This window comes from Phyllostomus discolor, chromosome 1, assembly GCF_004126475.2.
Source record: "Phyllostomus discolor isolate MPI-MPIP mPhyDis1 chromosome 1, mPhyDis1.pri.v3, whole genome shotgun sequence".
Classification (NCBI taxonomy): domain Eukaryota; kingdom Metazoa; phylum Chordata; class Mammalia; order Chiroptera; family Phyllostomidae; genus Phyllostomus; species Phyllostomus discolor.
Window position 1 is genome coordinate 194,137,952 of NC_040903.2, and position 20,012 is coordinate 194,157,963.

At 41.8% G+C, this 20,012-nt stretch overlaps 1 protein-coding gene across 10 annotated transcripts in view; it reads left to right on the forward strand.

Annotated features, from left to right (window-relative positions):
* SIPA1L1 (signal induced proliferation associated 1 like 1) overlaps nucleotides 1–20,012 on the forward strand; it is a 421,848-nt gene that overhangs the window by 90,151 nt on the left and 311,685 nt on the right. For 2 of the 10 annotated variants that reach the window (XM_036011661.1, XM_028505476.2), the window contains exon 1: nucleotides 3,780–4,314. The exons of 1 other annotated variant lie outside the window; for it this stretch is intronic. The gene's annotated coding sequence lies outside the window, so the exon portion shown is untranslated. Of the gene's footprint in view, nucleotides 1–3,548; nucleotides 3,672–3,777; nucleotides 4,315–4,390; nucleotides 4,654–20,012 lie in introns of those variants that run through there. 7 more of the 10 variants (XM_036011659.1, XM_036011652.1, XM_036011696.1 and 4 more) reach the window with 7 other exon arrangements.

Here is a 20,012-nt window from a genome sequence, read left to right on the forward strand (position 1 = left end):
GACACCAACGAAAGACGAGCACGGCCGTTAGCTGTGAGTAAGCTGGAGGTTTGCTGAAGGAGGAGAAGCTATGAAATAGTCCTCGAGGAGAGTGGGAGAGTGGACAAGAAAGTGGAGTTATCTTTGCTGAGGAATAGTAATTGATTGTAAAATAGCTGATGTTTTAAACAGGTAATAAATACTGTTACGGAGATGAGAGACTGAGGTGTTTTAAGATATCTAGTAGTATCCAGGTAAACAGTTATACCACACAGGACTAAAACAATAAAACCCTTGGAACAGCATTGGATATCATTTAATCTTTGATGATTTGGAGGCACTTTGGTTCTTTTTAATAGTTGAGTCATTTTTCTGAATATTAGTTAACGATGCCCTATAGATATTATATATAGCCAAGAACAGGAAGTTGTGAACTTGCGATAATAGGATGCATAAACCAGCTTTTAACTGCAAAACATGCAGATGTGAATCAATGTTTATGTTATGTAAAAATATATATCAATTTTCCTTGCTTGGTAGGCTTCCCTGTCAAAATTCTTTCTGTATTCAATATGCGAGGGCGTGTTGTTGAGTAAGAGTGAATAACCGGAGGGTAATGAATCCAGCTACCCTTGAACAAACTAAGGAGTGAGCAGAGAGGGAGTGAGACGGCAAAAGACTGGACGCTCATCTTATCACTAAGAAAGGTTACACCGCCCTTAGGTGTGTGGGGGAGGGGTTGTGCACAGATAAGAGGAGCCCAGAAAGGGAGCAGACAGGAAGTGGGCTGAGATCTAATCTGTGCTTGGCAAACTCTCTACTCTTCATTTCCTTTCTCTGCCGCCCCTTGTCTGCTATTTTGAAACCCCTGGAAGGTCATGGAGGATATAGAAGGAGTCTCTGGCCCAGAGAATGCACAGAAGCTGGAACCTTAACTTTGGTGGATTTTGCCTTTCATGTCCTTCAGAAATATTGGTGAAAGTTCTGCCACTATTGAGGGATAAACAATAGCCCTTGAAAGAACAGTTTTTTTTTTTTTTTTTCCTCTGGAACAGTTTCTACTAGTTTATGATGCCTGAAAGTTAGGGAAGTTATCTTTGTAATTTGAGGCCAATACCCATTTCTTGAGCTTGTAAGAAACACTGAATAAAGTGAATAGATTTGGCTAGCACTTAGGTCAATTATTTCAAATGTATCAAATGGCTACCTGGAAGTCATAAAACGGGTGGCCCTGAAATTGTACTGTCTGGTGGATACAGATTGGCAGCCATCCTTTCAAGGGCAAAACTATGTTAAAAGTTGAGGCAGAGCAAAGGAGCAACGGATTGTGCGCTGTACTATTGAAAGATGGTTCCTTAAATAGATCAGCAGCTTGATGGTGATGCTCCAAAAATGTTATAGTAAAAACACCAGTCTGTGGCCCTGGCCAGCTAGCTCAGTTGGTTAGAGTGTCATCCAGATGGAACTGCACGCAGTTCCATCCCGCTTTAGGGCACGAACAAGAATCAAACAATGAATGCATCGATAAGTGGAACAATAAATCAATTCTCTCACTCTCTCTCCCCCTCTAAAATCAACCAATTAAAAAAAAACAGTCTGTGAATTTAAGGCCTTTCTTAATTTTTTCCTTCCTTTCCTCCCTCCTTTTATTCCTTTCTTCTTTGGTGCCATCCTTCTTCCCTTCCTTTTCACCCTCCTTCCTTCTTAAAGTTATTTCAGTGGGGGTGTGGATGTATTTAGTTTGGGTCTTTGGTTTGAGTTAGCATACTTATTAAATAATAAGAAATGTGTTTTGAGTTAGTGTAAAAGCAAACCAGCAACAATGGATTTCCTTTGAAATTACTGTAACATGGTCAATATTTTTGTTGTTTTTATACTTGAGACAAGAGAACTTTAAAATCAACTTGTCAACATGTAGCTGAGCTTTGTGAAACTGACCTCTATAAAATGAAACACTCATGTTGTTTTTATTCTGTTTGATGTAAAAAGAAAATATCTGTTATTTATTGGAACTTTTCCTACATCTAAGAGCTACAGAATTTTAAAGCTGTGATGCCCTAACATCTGGGCTACCCTCATTTTACAGATGAAGAATCAGAAAGATTAAATAACTTCTCACAGATACTCAATTATTAGTGACAGAAAAAAACTCAAACACTACTTTGCTGACTTTGTCTAGTGCTTTTTATCACCGTATCACAAGTTTCTAATATAAAAACTTTCATCCATGTAGCATTTAAGCTTGTACGTTAGTAACCTAAAAGAGTCATGTACTTTTTTAGGTTTATAATTCTTTGGGATTGAGTTAAATAATGGTTTCCCCATATTGATGTAAATAGGGATGGAATCTATTTCTAAAATTGATTTATAATTTATATACCATGGAATCAATTTTCACTCACCCATTTTGAAATCTAAAGTTTAAAGTTAACTTCTACTTACACTATCTACTTTATTTAGCTAGTGGGTATATAAAACCCCCAAAGAAAAGTTTCTAAAATTAAAAGAAAAAAATTGGAATGAAAAGATTTCATATTCATCCTTAACAGCATTTTGGAATAGGTATGAAAGCATGTAAAGAAGCTTAATGATTAAAATAAAAATGGCCCCCAACCGTGCTGATTAAGATTTTTTTATGAAACAAAGATGGAGAAAGGAGGGATTATAACGATTAAAAACAGACACATTCTGTGTGAACGGAATTGAGAGGTTAGATTAGTAGAGCCAAAAACATAACTGTGGAGCAAAAACTTATGTTCTAAGCCTAAGCGTTTTTCCAGGGTAGGGTGAAAGAAAAGTTCCGGGACAGAGTATTGCGTCCATCCCCCACGTTCCTCGCCACACACACATTAAGTAAATACCTACTATATACCAAGCCTGTGGAAACGCTGAGAATACCAAGATGAATCAGTCAAATCCTCTAGGAGCCCAGCCCGGTGGTGGTGGTGGCGGCGGCGAGATTTTGCACATGGGGTGATGGGTGGGGAGGCAAGAGGGGGAGGGAAGAGAGGGGGAGGGCATGGAGTGGGTGGGGGTTGAAGGATGCTATTGAGAGGTGGTTGAAACATCGAATATATATATGGTAGAAATTTAAGGTGCAGATATGCACAGACTTCTTTGGCAGAAATCTGCCCCAGAAACTCTTAAAAACAATTAGCCTCATTTGCCAGATTTGGCCAGCTATCATGACGGTGGTCTTCTACAGATGTCTTCTCTAAGTCTGAAAATCCTCCTCCCGCTTCTAGCCCTCGCTTTCCCCACCATTAATGCGTCGGGTAAGGGAGGGGGTAGGTTGAGAACTGCCACCACGTTTGCTGCCTCTGCTCTCTGCAGGAGACAGGAATCCAGGGCTTTGTCGTCGTCATAGCAACTAGGAGTTTCCGCGGTCCTCCACCTTCTTCCAACTCCTACTTCCCCCGTTGGCGGGGCAGAGCTGCCACTTCTCTCGCGAGATTTGCGAGCAAGGCTCGAGCAGCCCAGCGGTGATCTCACCCGAGACCTGGGGAGGGGGCTGTGAAGGAGGAGGGGAAGGAGTGGGGCGGGGCGGGGCGGGGAGGGGAGGGGCGGGAAGGGCGAGTGCAGCGCCGCCCCCGCCAGCAACTTTGTGAACGAGTTCAGTGCGTGCGTGAGCGAGTGAGCGAAAGTCAGTGCGGCGCTGAGTACCTGGGAGAAAGGTCCCCGGGGAGGGCCAGGTCTGGGCTTCGGAGGCCGCCCCCGCCCCCCACCCCGGCCACTCTCTCTTCTCCTGCCTTCGTGGCTCCCTCTCTGTTTCCTCCCCCCACCGATCTTCCCTGGCCTTCCCGCCCCCGTCAGCAGTTACCTGTCCCCCTCCCCCACTAGGCACGCACCTCCCCTTTCCTAGGCGCCTACTTTGGAGCGCTGGACCCCTCACCCCCAAACACCCCGCACTCGCTTCCCGCGCCGGCCGCCCCTTCGGCTCTTTCTCCCGAGGGTGGGGGTGGGATGGGGGGCGCTGAGTATCCAAGGCGGCGCGAGCAGGGACCCGAAAGCCTAGACAATAGTTGATGCCCGGGGATGGGGCACCTCCGCCCCCTACTCCGCCAGGAACATGCCCCCCGCCGGCTGCTCTCCAATCTGCATTCGGGGTCCCCTTCAGAGCCCGGCTCGGGAGTTGGACTGATTCGCCCCCGCCTCCCCCGGGCCCCTCAGAGCTCGGCGCCCGCCCCAGCCCGGCCTCGCCGCCTGCGGTTCTCTGCAGAGGAGGCGGCGAGTGAGCGCGCGCCGACGGTGTACACGGTTTCTTTTTCTCCCCAGGGAGAGCGCGCGGCGGACCCGCCCGGGACGCGCGGCGGCACGGGGAGGCCGGGCCCAGCGGTAAGTGGCTCCCGCGCCCCGGGTCCCGGCAGGGGAGCGGGGATGCAGGACTCTTGACAGTCCTCACCCCATTTCTAGCCGGGATTCGGGTTCAGGACCCGGAGCAGGACACCGGGAGGTCGGTCAAAGTTTTATTTCCGATTTGGTGGCGTGCTGATAGCTCAGCCGGGCGGGGGCGAGTCCGGGCTGTGCGCGCGCGCACCTTGGAACCCGAATCTGCACAACTGTCCGACTGGCGCCTGCGGGAGAGGCTGGGAGATCCGTGCCCCGGTTGGGGTGACTGTGTCCACTCCGCGGCTCTCGTCTCCTCTGGGCGACCCTTCCCTTTCATTCACCTGGGTGAGCGCTTTGCAGGCTGAGCTAGAGGGGACAGGCCGAGAGCTTGAAGCGTGAGATGCGGAGAAGAGGAGCTGGGTTCTGTGGGTGGTTAATTTCTCCCCTGGGGGTCTGGGGGGCGGGTAGTGAAATTTTGGGATGCTCTAACCTGCTGCAAGTACACCGCAAGAGGGCTGGGGAGGCGTGAGGGTACTGCAAAAAGAACTTTTCCTCCCTCGCCCCATCTGTTTCCAACTTCCCTCCTGGCCATAAAGAAATTTGCGTGGCTTTTTATCGTTCCACGGCATTTCTAGGAGGACAAGTAACCGTGTTTGGGCAGGTTGAAATTTCATTGGGTTCACCATTTGGAAAACATAGAGACAAGGGAAATGGCTCACTTTCAGGGAAGATGTTTAACTGAGTCGTTGGTACTCGTTTTGAAGGGAAGCATTTGGGGGACTGATAGCTCGTAGACGACATTTACTTGATACTTATTTCTCATGACGGGAGACATCAGTCACTGAAATTGTTACCATTTGACAAGCGATCCTATTTCTAAACTATTACTACGTGCTAAACGATTCTATTTCTAAACTGGAAGCCAGGGATAAGATGCAAATTTCAGAGTAAAGGTGTGGACTTTCATCAGGTTCCAGGTCTATCTGGATGAACTGGGGTTGCAGTTTCCTCTATAAAGCAAACCTTTCATGTTGAAACTCTGACTCAGACTCTTAAAGCAATTGTTTTTAGACTGGTACTCTGTGGGAATTAAGTGTCAACTTTCTCTTGTTTTCTCACAATGGGCTCTTCGTCCTAGGCAAAGGTTCTCTGACTTAATCTTTTGGAAGAGTACAAGATTAAGTCCTATGGAATCAACTCTCTGTAGCAGTTTTATTTTATTTTATTTTATTTATTTTATATAAGCTTGATTGGATGACTTTCACTTTTGAAAGCTGCAATTAAGCCACTTTTATGAAGATGGAACAAAAAGCTGATGGGAATAATATAGAACAGTGGTAACAGCAGTAGTTTCAAATAAAAGGTTTACATAAAGCAGTTTATGGTCACTGATGCTCTATTAGATGACATCAGTTATTAACAAAAATATCAATATTAAGGCATTTTTCCCATAGAATAAACTATTGATACTAAAGCATGAGCAATTAACAGTGCCTTTAAAGTGACTTGGGTGATGATTCACACATAAATGGTTAAGGAGCAAAATGAGAGGTTTGGGGGGATGAAAGGTTTCATGTGGCTGATAATTTATTTTATCTCATTATGCTTAAGTAAAGGACTCTAGAAGTTGACTGTCATTAGATTTCTCTTAGTTGACTTGAGAGAACAAGTTTGGCAAGTGGCTCAAGACAGTCAGTAGGTGTTGCTGTTAGCTTCTCTGCAGTTGCTGGAACTGCTCCTTGAATGTAAAATTGCAACTCTCGTGCTAGGAGCTTAGATCTGAAGCATCAGGCAGTGTTAGTGGTGACTTAGCTGTAGAATTCCATGGCACAGTTGACTTGTACTCTTGATAATAATTCCAAAGCAACTCATTGAAATTGTACATTGAGATTCTTTTAACTTCAAACTTTCACTGTTTTCTGGCATTTGTATTTGCTTTTGCTTTGAATTAGGTGTTTAATTTTGGTGTCCCACCCTCCACGTTTTAAAACAGCTTTTTAAAAACTACCTCTTAGTAACTTCATCAAAGTTATAGATTGAAGATTACTTGAGATAGTAATTCAGTAGACGTGGGGGGATCTTGGTTGACTGTGAGTTGAGGTATATATATTTTCGGGTTTGCAGTTTGAGTTGTTCAATACATGGCTGTTTTCTGTCTCTTTAAGCTGTGAAGCAGGAGCATGAGAAGAGATGGGACAGTATAAGACTACAGGTGCCCTGAATCTTTCCCATTTAGGGGAAAGTATATGGTGATTAATGATAACTTGGTTATGCTTCCTATCGGTCCTCTCTGTCACGTTATTATTTCTGTTGGTCCACAGCGGTGCACATAAGAAGTTTGAATAGTCTGAAGATTTTCTGGCGACATTTCAGATTTGAGGCTTTGGTTCACTGATGAAATTGGACTTTCTCCACTGAGGAGATGAGGAAGACAACTAGATTCATCCCCATTAATGGAGAGTTAGAGCTCTGATGTCGCATGCTTCTTTCTTTCTTTTGACTCAAATCACACAAGTTCATATCTCAAATTCAGATGCCCCCAATAATCTCACTTTATTCCTAAACTTTCAAGATTTGTGGTGAGTCAAACAGTAGTTAGTGAGTTTGGAAAGCATGCTCTTTGTTAAAGTGTGTTCCTGGCCTCAAGGAACTTCTTTGCAGTGGGGCCATTTGTAGTAACCTTTCCTGCTTTGGTGTTTTGATACCCTGATGCCCCATAAAGGTTTTGAGTAACAGGCAGTTATTTTTGAATTTTAACTTATTTAAATTAATTTTTGAAATAATTAAAAAATTTTTGTAAAATAGTTCTGAAATAATGAAATACTATAGTGTGTGTTCTCAAAGGTCTGGGCTTGAATTTTCCAGCTATGAGAATCTTAAAAAATAATTGAGCCTTTTTCTGAACTGTCTTTCTGAAAAGGTTTTTTTGCAGAGATGGGCACCATACTTTCCTCACAGCTTTGCTGCAAAAATTGTGTGACAGTACTTTGTAAACCATAAAGTCTTACTTGCAATTTCATTTGCTTAGTTTCTCATGGACAGATTCATAGATTGTTGGGAGCTAGAAGGGATTTTGAGCAAAAATCATTTGGCCCATCTTCCCCATTTTACAGATGGGTAAACTGTCAACCAGAAAGTTGAAGTGATTTGTTGAAGGTTATAGAACTAGTCAGTGATCAGGCAGTTCATGGCAGGCAGGTTTTCTGAGTGAACTGTTCCCCTGTTTCCTGTTTTTCTCCCCCTACCTTAGAGCCTATTATGTTAAAATTTGTTCACTACTTTTTTCCCTTTGCACTTAAGTGTTCAGTGTCCATTATACGTCTGAAATGAGAACAGCAAATCTTAAGGAAACAAAATCCGCATAAAGATGGAAAAGCTATGAAAACAGCATTCATACAATGTTTGGTAACTAAGCTTTAGTTAGAGTTACTCAAATTACAAAGTTATGGAAAAAGAAATTATGAGTTAGTTGAAGTATTTACATGGTAGAGCCTGTAGGCTTTTTTTAAAGAAAAAGAATCTTTGTTGACTCAAAGTACAATGTACTTGTATGTTCTTTAGAGAAGCCAAACTTAATTTATTCCAGTTTTCCATTTTCTTCCCTTTTTAAACTCGTTTTTCATTTGTAAAAGAAGTGGCTGTTATCTCCCTCATTTCTGGAACAGTGGCAACTTGTAGATCTTCTGTCTCAGCTCTGCGTAAGGGTCCCCAGGGGGCAGGGGTTGGGGTGGGGAGGATCGGTCAGGTGGAAGGATAACTGCACGGAAAACAGGAAAATGTAGGAACTTCCTGTTGAGAATGTAACTGATTTACATGGTGCTGCCCTACCTTCCCCTGGGGTAATCTGAGCCAGGAGACCAGAAACATTCCCGCCAGTTGGGTGACTGCCCTTTGGAGAGGGCTGTCCTTGTTCCGGGGACGGTTAGGCCTTACGGTATTCCTTCAGTGCTCACTCGGAACTTGGGGTCTGGTTCCCCATACAATGCTATTTTAAAATATGGATGTTTCACTATCACTTGAACTTGACAATCCAGTCTTCTGTCTACTGCCCTTTTACCTTTTTTGGTATAAAGTAAATGGGCCTCATTGGAATTGGGGTTTTTGTTTTTCTCTAAAAAAAGAACACCCCAGAACAAACTCCCCCCCCCCAAACTAAAGACATAATAAAACAAAGCTCATGCACTCACACTTCTATGGCACTTTGTTTTTCAAAGGTTATACAGTTTATCCTTGAACAACACAGGTTTGAACTGTGTGGGTCCACTTACACGTGGATTAAAAAAAATACTTAGAATGTTTTGTCTCTTCCTTATAATTTTCTTGATAATGTTTCATGTTTTTCTAGCTTACTTTATTGTAAGAATGCAGTATATAATGCATATAGAAAACATTTATTAATTGACTGTGTTATCAGTAAGATTTCCCATCAACAGTGAGCTCTTAGTAGTTCAGTTTCGGGGGAGTCAAAAGCTATAATCAGAGTTTTGACTGCACTGGTGGGGGGTGGTTGGAGCCCTTCACCCCTGCATTGTCCAAGGGTTAACTGTATATAAGTTAATTATTCTTAGATGAAGCTAATTTATTCTTTTGATAGGCTCTTGATGAGCCTTGGAGTGAGTCAGAGAATCTGGGTAAGACTCTCTTTGTTTGGCTCTCTTCAACATGGATGATTTGAGGGGGGATGGACTCACATGAGCGTGAGAGGGTTTGTGATCATAAGGGGCAAGACGGTCTATCTGGTGCATCTTTTGAGGGTAGAGAGGCCAGTCCACATCCATTTTCTCCTTTCATTCAAGCTTGGGGAGAGTAAGGTGAATTCAGCTGCAAATAGAACACGGATGCTTCCTTGAAGAGACAGAAAGATGACACCAAAATTACACAGGGGGACTGTCAGGGGCTTCCTCAGCTGGACCTTAGTAAATAGCAATGCTTGGTGGGTGTGCCCCTGACTCAGGGGAAGCTGTTTCTCTTTGCCTCTGGAGGTCTGTGATGAGCATGTCCAGCCTTTAGATTTCTAATTTGTTACTTGTCCTGTTGCACTAAGTTGTCCCTTTAATTAGGTTTCTGGCATGCCTAACTTTAAACTGTGGGAAATGGGCAATTGCATAATGTTAGATTTCCCTTTTTCTTCAATTCAGGAGAGGCAGGGGGAGAATGCATGCTTGTTGAAGAATGCCAGCTTGGAGAGGGAGAGTTATGTTTGTATAAACTCAGGGATCGCCCAGAGGCAACTTGAGCAGATAGGACAGCCATCCGTGGCCGCCACTGGATTCCATTCTCCTCTCCTCCCAGAGAGCAGGCCCAGGTTGAATGAATTTCACAGACCCCATAGTGACTGTTGGTCATTCCTCTTTCCTCTGTCCACTCTTCCCACAAAGCCTTTTACCAAAGCTACAAGTGTAGCCATTGATTGTTTTTTTTTTTTTTTTTTTGTGGTTTAGCATCTCGTTTCCTTTTAGAATGAGTTCTGAATTTCTCCGAATAAAGCTATTGAGAAATAAAAGCAGAAGGCTGTGTGCTGAATGATTGTGTCCCTGTAATCAGGACTGGACTGTAATCAGTGTCTTTTACTTTGTTTGGCTCCTCTATTCTTTTTCCATAATTCATTTTTTTTTTCATATTCTCCATTATTTGCCTAGGTAGAGAGTCTAGTTTGATACATTGTGGGATCCTTGCATTGCCTCTAACAGTCTTAATGCCCAGAACTGATCGACTATTAGTATTTGTAAGTTTATTTTCAGTTCTTGATGCTTGCAGAGAAGCAACTAATAATTAAGCAATGGTATTTATCGCATTCCTTTAACGAGAGACAGTACTTATAAGGAGATGCCTTTGAGATATGTAATTACAAATTTATAAAATGTTCTAAAATTTTTACTCCATTTAGCTGACTTTTATTGCTTTTTTCACTGGTGTGTACTTAGGAAAAAAAATGGAAAGCAGTATTTTTCCATGTGTTTTTTGCAAGAAGTGTAAGATGGTGACTTGTCAAGAACCATGCTACTTGTCTTTTGAAGGCTTCAGAAACACCTGTTCTTGGTCTCGAAGTGAGGGTTACTGTGTAAGTTGATTTGACGCCTCCCTTTCCCCTAACCATCCATCCTTCTGGCTGTGCCAGTGAAGACCTCAGAAGTTTCTGCCAATATACTTTGCCATCTAACCTCTGAGTAGCTGGCATTTCATGTGTAAAGAGAGTTTACTCTGTGTGTGTGTGTGTTTGGGGTGATGTTTGACTCCTGGCTCAAGGTGCGCCCTTGGAAAACCCGTTAGGAAGGCTTTTCCTGACTGAGTCCGAATGTAGCCCCTAACCCTGTCTCTTTTCCAATTTGAGAAATGCCTGTGATTCTTCATAGAGTCTCAGCATTACTTTATTTTTAAAGTTAGGATCTTAGTGCTGATCCTTTGTAGTAGGAAATGAAGGATAATAACTGCAAAGCTAAACTTTCGGTAGATACATGAGAGGTTTTCGAGAGCTGCATGATCCACAGAAAAGACTTATTATAAGTCCAGGAACCGCAGCCCTAACAATCGCTTTTAGATGTGCAGAATTGTTCTACAGGCCATTTTCAAGAAATGTTTTTAAAAATAATGGTTTTCAGTGGCTTGGGTAGGATGTGTTTGGGGGAGCAGTGAGTGCTGGGTGGAGAGGGGGAGAGAATCACAGTGAACGCTGAGGCTTTTCTCTGAGGGAGCATGCTCGGTGAATAGGTGGTTTGAAGAAGCTCAGTAGGTGGTTCTGTTATGCTTCTCTCCCACCCAGTTGAGAACACAGTGGCTTTTATACCATTTTTGGATGTGTGCTTGACAATAGGTAAATAAGAGCGGGCTTAAACCAGAAAGTAACTGCCTGGGGAATGTGGGAACTTCATGTTGGATGGGAGAAGAAGAGAGCCTCCTACCCTCTGTCTAATTCCATTGATTAAAAGAGACAAAAGACGACTTGGAAGAAATTTGGAAGTGATTGTCAACAGCTGAAAGGGCCAGGCTGCTTAACCCCTGCAGTGGAGGTAGAACATGTAAATCCAGTTGGAGCTGCATGTTGGCTCTTATCCCCTATTTTTTTTTCCGTATTGGGGTAAGAAAGCATATAACATAAAATTTACCATCTTAACCATTTTTAAGTATACAGTTCAGTAGTGTTAAGTATAGTCATATTGTGAAACAGGTTTCCAGAATGTTTTGATCTTATGAACTTGAAACTCTACCCATTAAGCAGCTTTCCATTTCTCCTTTCCTCATCCCTGGCAACCACCTCATTTAACTTTCTGCTTCTATGAATTTGAGTATTTTGGATACCTCATGTAAGTGGGATCATGCAATACGTGTCTTTTTGTGGCTTATTTCACTTAGCAAATGTCTTCAAGGTTTGTACATGTTGGCATGTGATGGGATTTCCTTTCCTTTTAAGGCTGATTAATGCTCCATTGTATATATACACCACATTTGTTTATCTCTTCATCTGTGGATGGATGTTTGGGTTGCTTCCACCTCTTGGCTCTTGCAGATAGTGCTGCTGTGAAGATGTGTGTACAAATACTGACATCTCTTTGAGACCTGAATTTCAGTTCTTTTGGTTATATACCCAAAAGTGGGATTGCTGTATTGTATGGTAGTTCTAGTTTTGATTTCTTAAAATAACCCCCATACTGTTCTTCATAGCGATCGTACCATTTTACATTCCCACCAGCAATGTGCAAGAGTTACTCCTCATCCTTGCCAGCACGTCCTTTTTTTTGATAGTAGCCATCTTAATGGCTGAGGTGATATTTCATTGTGGTTTTGAATTGCATTTCCCTGAGGATAAGTAATATTGAGCATCTTTGATTTGCCTGTTGGTCATTTATAATCATCTCTGGAGAAATGTCTATTCAAGTCTGCCCATTTTTTAGTTGAATTATTTGCTTTTTTGGCATTGAGTTTTAGTTCTTTATATATTGTAGATATTAGCCTCTTAAGGGATAAATGATTTGCAGACATTTCTCCCATTCCGTAGTTTGCCTTTTCACTCTTTTGATTATACCCTTTGATCTGGGAACATTTTTAAGTTTGGTGTAGCCTTGTATGTCTATTTTTGGTTTTGTTGCCTGTGCTCTTGGTGTCACATCTAAGACATCATTGCCATGTACAATGTCATGAAGCTTTCCTCCTATATTTTCTTCTAGGAGATTTATAGTTTTGGTTCCTATTTTAGATCTTCAACACATTTTGCGTGAATTTGTATATATGGTGTTAAGGTAAGGGCTCACCTTCATTCTTTCGCGTGGATATCCAGTTTCCCGAGCGCCATTTGTGAAAGAGACCGTCCTGTCCCCCCTGAGTGGTTTTGGCATCCTTGTTGAGGACCAGTTGAACATTTGAGTGGCTGTTTATTTCTGGGCTCACTATTCTATTCTACTGGTCTATTTGTCTTTATGCCAGTGTCACCAAGTTTTTTTTTTTTTTATATTAGCTTTGTAATATATTTCAAAATCAGGAAGTATGAACGGCGCTTTTAATTTATGCTGTTGCAGGGGTTGAGTAATAGAGAAGTAATAGGGAAGTCAACAATAGAAAAACAATTCAAATAATTCTTCATTTTTTTGAGGGAACTAGACACACTTAAAAAAATGAGGTAATGTGATTTAAATGGCAGAATGTATGCCAGGCTATCAATTGGCAACCAGTGTAGTAAGAGCTGTGGGCCAGCAGTTCCTAGTTAACAAATGCTTTCACACATGTTTAGGCCAATGGCTTGGGAAAGCTTCAGAAAGGTGATGGACCTTGAATTGCTCTTGAAAATTGGATATGTACTTAAATGTGTATGAATACCCAAAACCATCTGTGTCAACTGCGTGACAGTGCTGTAGGGAAGTCTTTAATGAAAGACTCGAGTAGTCATGTCAAGATTGTCAATGGGCTCAATTATTGTAAGAACTGTCACTTGTGATATTTTTTCCTTGACACTATATTGACTTTCCTATTCCAGTCTGGTAGTTTCTGATTTTTCATATCTGTTCATTGAATAGCAGTGGGCCACATACAAAGATAGAGTACTTAGCCGCAGCACTGTTTTAATTTGTACAATGTGCAAAAAAACAGAAAATTAACCTGTTTGGGTTGTGTAGGATGAATTGAAGGAGAGAGATTTACCACGGCAGCAAATTGAGTGGCTGCTTTAATAAATAATTTAGGACACTTAAGACCTACTTTTTCACCTTCTTAATAAAACAGTGGGGATAATTTTGATTGGGTATATTACTTGCAGGGACATTTGTAGAATTTCTATAGGGGAGAATTGTAGTATGCTTACATATAGTAGGCCTGTAGTAGAGAGTTATTTAACAGTGACCAAATGAAATTACGTTCACATGGGTAGGTCTCTAGGCAGTAACTTAGTTCATTTATCCCATAAATATTTATTGACTTCTAACTTTTGGTCAAGATGGAGGCATAGGTAAAAAGCAGCTCGCCTCCTTGCATAAACACAGCAAAAATTACAACTCAACTACAAAATAACTATCACACAGAATCATCAAAAAATTAGGCCGTATGGAAGTCCATGGAGCTCAATTAACCAAGGAATTAAAGAAGTCACATTCATCCAGATGGTAGGAAGGGTAGAGATGTGGAGACATGTAACTAGTGGTCTCAAACCCATGTGTGGTGCATGAAAATTGGGAGGATACCTTGGGTGCAAGGGATCCCAGCCCCTCACCAGACCACCCAGTGCAGGGTTCCAGTGCCAGGAAGGTGAGTCCCCATAACTTCTGGCTGTAAAAACCTGTGGGAGTTGGGGTGGCAGATGAAACTGGGATTCTCAGGCATCTCCTCTTAAGGATCCACCACAGACTTAGGACTTAAGTCAGACTCTTTCTGTCTGGGCTCTAGGACTGGGGTGAGGTGGGGGGGCAGCAGCTTGAAGGGCACCAGTGGCATATGGGGAGAAACTGAAGTGTCTGGCATCAGGGCAAGTGCCAGGCAGCTTTCTCCTGGACAAAACTCCAGAGCCCAGGCAGTGGCCCTTGTCCCTTTTCTGAGTCCTCCCCCACACAGAGCCACAGAGTAGAGACACCATATCTGAGACTCCATCAACCTGGTTCACACAGGTTGCCCCGCCCTGGTGATTACCGGAGGCTCTGCCCTGTCCAACTTACAGGTGTGCTTTTCTGCAATTGGCCACACTACCAAGGCAGGGAGTCAAAGCATCTCTACCTAATACATAGAAACAAACACAGGGAGACAAACAAATAGGAAAAGACAAAGAAATATGGCCCAAATGAAAGAACAGAACAACACTCCAGAAAAAGAACTAAATGAAATGGAGATAAGCAATCTCTTAGATGCAGAGTTCAAAACAATGCTTATTAGGATGCTCAAGGAACTCCTTGGGTATTTCAACAGCATAAAAAAAAAAAACCCAAGTAGAAATGAAAGTTGTATACACTAAGTGAAATAAAGAAAAATTTACAGGGAATCAACAGTGGAGGGATGAATCCAAGAATCAAATCAATGATTTGGTACATAAGGAAGAAAAAATTCAATCAGAACAGCAAGAAGAAAAAGGAATAAAAAAAAAGTGAGGAAAGGGTAAGAAGCCTCTGGGACAAACTCAGGCATACCAACATTTGCGTCACAGGGGTGTTGGCAGGAGAAGAGAAAGATCAAGAAATTGAAAACTTACTTGAAAAAAATAATGAAAGAAAACTTCCCTAATTTGATGAAGGAAATAAATATATAAATCCAGGAAGCTCAGACACATAATTAAAATACCAAAGGTTAAAGGTAGATAGAGAAGCTTAAAAGCAGAAAGGAAAAGCAGACAGTTACTTACGAAGGAGTTCCTATAAGACTGTCAGCTAATTTCTCAAAAGAAACTTTGCAGGTTAGAAGGGATTGGCAAAAAGTATTTAAAGTGAAGAAAAACAAGGATCTACAACCTAGATTATTACTCTACCCAGCAAAGCTTTCATTTAAATGGAAGAGCAGATAAGGTGCTTCCCAGACAAGGTAAAGCTAAAGGAGTTCCTGATCACCAAGCCCTTATTACTTGAAATGGTAAAGGGACTTACTTAAGAAAAGGAAGATCAAAACTATGAACATTAAAATGGCAATAAATTCACAACTATAAGCAATTGAATTAGAAAAATTAAGCAAACAAGCAGAACAGAAACAGAATCATAGATATGGAGATGATTTGGAGGGTTATCAGCTGGGAGGGGGAAGAGGAGAATGGGGGAGACAGTGTAGGGATTAGGAAGTACAAATTGGTAGGTGCAGACAATGCAGGGGGATGTTAAGAGCAAGTATAGGAAATGGAGTAGCCAAAGAACTTATGTGCGTGGCCCATGGTCATGAACTAAGTGGGGGATTGCTGGAGGGAATGAGAGGTCCCAGGTAGAGGAGGGTAAAGAGGAAAAAATTGGGGCAGCTGTAATAGCATAATCAATAAAATATATTTTAAAAAAGGATAGATACACGGTTCTTGTTTTCAGGAGGCTGTTTCTGTTCTAGGGATTGTTGTGGTCCTTTTCAGTGTTCTATCCTCTTAGTTGTTAGAATTTTCTTTTAGTCAAAGGCTGCTTATGTTACTTCTGATCTAAAAACAATGGTAATTGTTTATTATGAAAATAGGCCTGTATTAAATACTCTTTGTGTAGAAGAAGAAACAGTAGATAATTCTGCTTTTTGGTTTCCAAGGAGATATGTATTGGCTAGATTTATTTTATCAAGTGCTTTTCTAAGTAACAACCAAAGGAAACTGGCTTTAATGAATAGTGGTTAAGGTTTTCCTGAGGAACCAAATAAGGTTTTTAAATCTTAGTTTCTTCTTTCACATCTGCTCTAAGAGAATCTATAAACCTGGTTTTGGCTAATTCTGGGTTTTTCCATTATCAGATCTTAAAAGAGCCATATACCCTTTTTTGGTCTTCTTTCATTTGCTCATTTGTTTGTACATGTAACAAATTTTCAATGTGTACTTTTTATATGCCAGGTTATATTTTCATTTGCAAAAGGAAGAAGGTTGAGGGTTGAAGAAGTTTCCCCAAAGGCTAGCTGTTTAAAAATTCTGTGAATATTAGTGCAATTTAGTGATATTTGGGGGTTTTGCAGATAGTAGAAATGTTTTTGAAAGAACTAAAGATATACAAATTTAGAGTCTTTGTTTTGAAATCTTAAGACATTTTAGTAGAAAATTCTACAGTGCTGGATAATTTTAGCATTAGTTTCACTCTGATCTGACAACAATCAACATTTTAACTCAATTCAGAGTCTTTCCTTGTATTTTTGGTAGAAGACAGTTCTGAGTCTAATCTTTCTGCTGTTATTTGTAACACCGTAGAAACTTAAGTCCTGTTTTGGGTGATTGGCGTAGTGTCTGTGCAGGAGATTTAGAAATGCTCATCACCTCTAGCTGCTCAGTTCCGAATCTTTCAGAGCTCGTGTCCTTTAAGTGTGTGGTGGCCTTGAGATATGGTGACATCCTGGAACTGAATGCAGAAGTTACACAGAAGATACAACTGCACTGTGATAATTCCCTGGCAGTTGCCCATGTTGCCAAGTATGTGATGTGCAGATAACCCAGCCTGAGTTCTTGTGGCTTTATAAAGTGATATTTTCAATAAATTTGTTGTTAGAAATTCAACAGAATATTGCTTATATGTTATTAGATTCAGTTATACAAAGGAAAATGAAAATTTTCTCTGATGTGTATTGTAGTGTTGGCTGTTGGAAATCTGGTCTCATCATCACTAATGAACATTGGAAGATTTGTTGCAGATCTGGCTCTGATTTGGCCATTTTTCTTTCATTACTTATCAGCAACGTTCACTGAGCGCCTTCTAGATAGCAGATCACCCTGGATGTACGGACAGCAGTGAACAGAGTGAGATAGGAAGCCACTAGGTGGTTCAAAGGGTTTTGATCTGACATATTTTTAAAGGACAAAACTCTGCTGTGTAGAGAATAGAATGAAGTGGGGCGGGGGAGGCAAAGGTGAAAGTGGAAATGAAGCCATTCGGGGGTTCTAGCGATAATGCAGGTGAGATGTGATGATAGCAATAGCGGAGGTGATGAGAAGTGGCTGGATTCTGAACTTAACCCAAGTGGGGCTGAAGTAATTTGCTGACGGGTGAGATGAATGGAGTGAAAAAGAGTGGAGTCAAGGATAGCACCCCAGTTTTTGGCCCGAGCAGCTGGAATAGTGGAGGTGCCATTGATTGAAGTGGGGAGGACTGGAGGAGCAGGTTTGGGTGGGGAAGTAAGAGCTGATCTGTGCACGCTGGGCATGAGATGCCAGTGGCTGTGCAGGTGGAGAAGACAAGCTGGCAGCTGGGTAGGTCTGTTCATCTTCAGCTTTCTCCTTTGTGACATATGGGGAAAGTGTTTGCACTCCTCAATTCTTGAGATCGAATGAGGAATAAAAAGGTAAAGCTTCTAAAGTTATATCCTATAGTGGTGATATTAATTTCTGGAAAGTAGACTGTTACCACCTTAGGTACTTTGGGGTCTCTTTTGAGCTACGGGACTCATAGGCCGGAGTGAACTGTGGGCTGTTGGCACCTGCCCTCCAAAGGCTGGCTATCTCCCTGAGTGGATGCAGAAGATTTCTTGGGTCCATTCTGTGACTCCTGGGCAGCTTCTGGAGGACTTGCTGTTTCGGTCCCTCGGAGGGTGTCACGGGCTTCACTTTGTGTGTAGCCATTGGAGCACTGCAGGGGTGGCGCCAGACTCGCCCCTTCATAAACACAGTTTCAGGTGAAAGTTCTTTTATTTGGGTGGGAGGATATGGTAGTAGGAAAACAAAAAGGCCCTTTCCTTTCTCAAAGTCTTTATGGTTTTAGGCTTTCCTTAACTTAGCTCGGTTAACAAGTAAGGTCTCATAGGTCAAAATTACTGGGGAGACCACTGTCCGTGTTTCTTGGTTCAGAATACCTGCTTATCAGAGTATATTCCTAGATTTTTTTTATTGCTTAAAACTTTGATATAAGCAGGCAAAATACATAAAATATATGTATTTAAACCCACTGAGTTAAAATTTAAGATACAAGTGAAAATGTTGACAGAATCAGTCTTATAGTCCAACAGATGGTATTTTGAATTTATTAAATATTTTTCCTCAGAGGTCATAATATACGTAGTTATGTCCTTAAAATGTAGTGTTTGTTGGTCGTTGATTTCTTCCCACCAGTGAGAGGTTGCTTTAGGAACATCTGCAGTGAAGAGATGCGGTGCCGGTTCTGGGTTCTGCTCGCCGGAGAGGCAGCTCAAACAGAAACGCCGCTGCTCTTTCCTCCCCGCCCTGCCGGTTTCCTCGTCTGTCTGTCTGTGTGTCTGTCTGTCTGGCAAAGTGATTTTCACCCCGGTGCCGCAGGGCGCAGACACGCAAATGCCTGACCAGTCGGGGGCGCTGCCTCTTTTCCCTTGGATCGTCCAATAAAAAAGGGCAACGGTCAACACAACAATAGCCGCCAGTGTGAATGAATCAAAATGATCCCTAGTTTCTTCTCAGATGGGCAAAACATACACGTTTTGACGTGTTGCAGAATTCAGCCATTAGCTTATGTGTGCCGTGAGATGGAAGAGGCTGAAAATCAGGGGACTTCAGGATTCAGTCGGGCATCGGCTCTCTGTGCCCAGGGCAGGCGATGTGACTGAGACCGTGAAGTTGTGGGCCTCCGAGTGCCTGATGCGTGCTGACGAGTGACAGTCGCCGGGAACTCTAAGCAAGCACCCTGCGTGTTCAGTGGGGCGAGGGCCGCAGTGGTTTTAATGAGGGGACGTGTCAGGTAATGGGAACTGTGTTTGTCAGCAGGGATGGTGGGGGAAGAAATTATTCGGGTTATTCTCTGGTGTCTTTTGAATGAGGACATCTATGCTATTGTTTTTGTCATATCTCAAGTTCATAAAACAGACTTACTCATCTGCTTGGTAATTGTTACATAATCTGCTTTTCACTGAATTGGCTAACATTATTTTATTTCAGCTTCTAGAAAACTGAACCATAGGTGTCTAGTATAATGCCTCTTGATGTAATTGTTGGAAAACGAACCCGTGCCATTGTCTTTTCTTTTGTAGTACATATTAGAATATTTAGATCAATTGGGAAAAATAATTTTAAAGGAATATATACATGTTTAGTTATCTATTTTTTTAAAAATTTTTTTTAGAGTTTTATTTATTTATTTTTAAAGATTTTATTTATTTTTACAGAGGGGAAGGGAGGGAGAGAAACATCAATATGTGGTTGCCTTTCTCATGCCCCCTGCTGGGGACCTGGCCTGCTACCCAACCATGTGCCCTGACTGGGAATTGGACTGGTGACCCTTTGGTTCCCAGGCCGGCGCTCAATCCAGTGAGCCACACCAGCCAGGGCAGGGATATATAAGTTTAAATCTCTATGTTTCCTAAGCTTGATTCTCTCTAAAAGGAGTAACTAACACTCAGACTTTCTAAAATATCTTTTAATATTTTCCAAATTATCTGATGGTTTTTATTTGAAGTCTAATAGTCATTTTTATTGGGGAGATAGTCTAAGTTTCTGAAGTCACAGTACTTATTTATGCACTCCTGAGTTTTTTTAGCACCTTTATTGAGTTATAGTTTACTTACTATTCAGTTCCTCCATCTGAAGTGTACAAGTCCATACTTCTGAGTACATTTATAGAATTGTGTAACCATCTTCATTAACAATGTCAGAACATCTTCATTACCCAAAGAGAAGAACT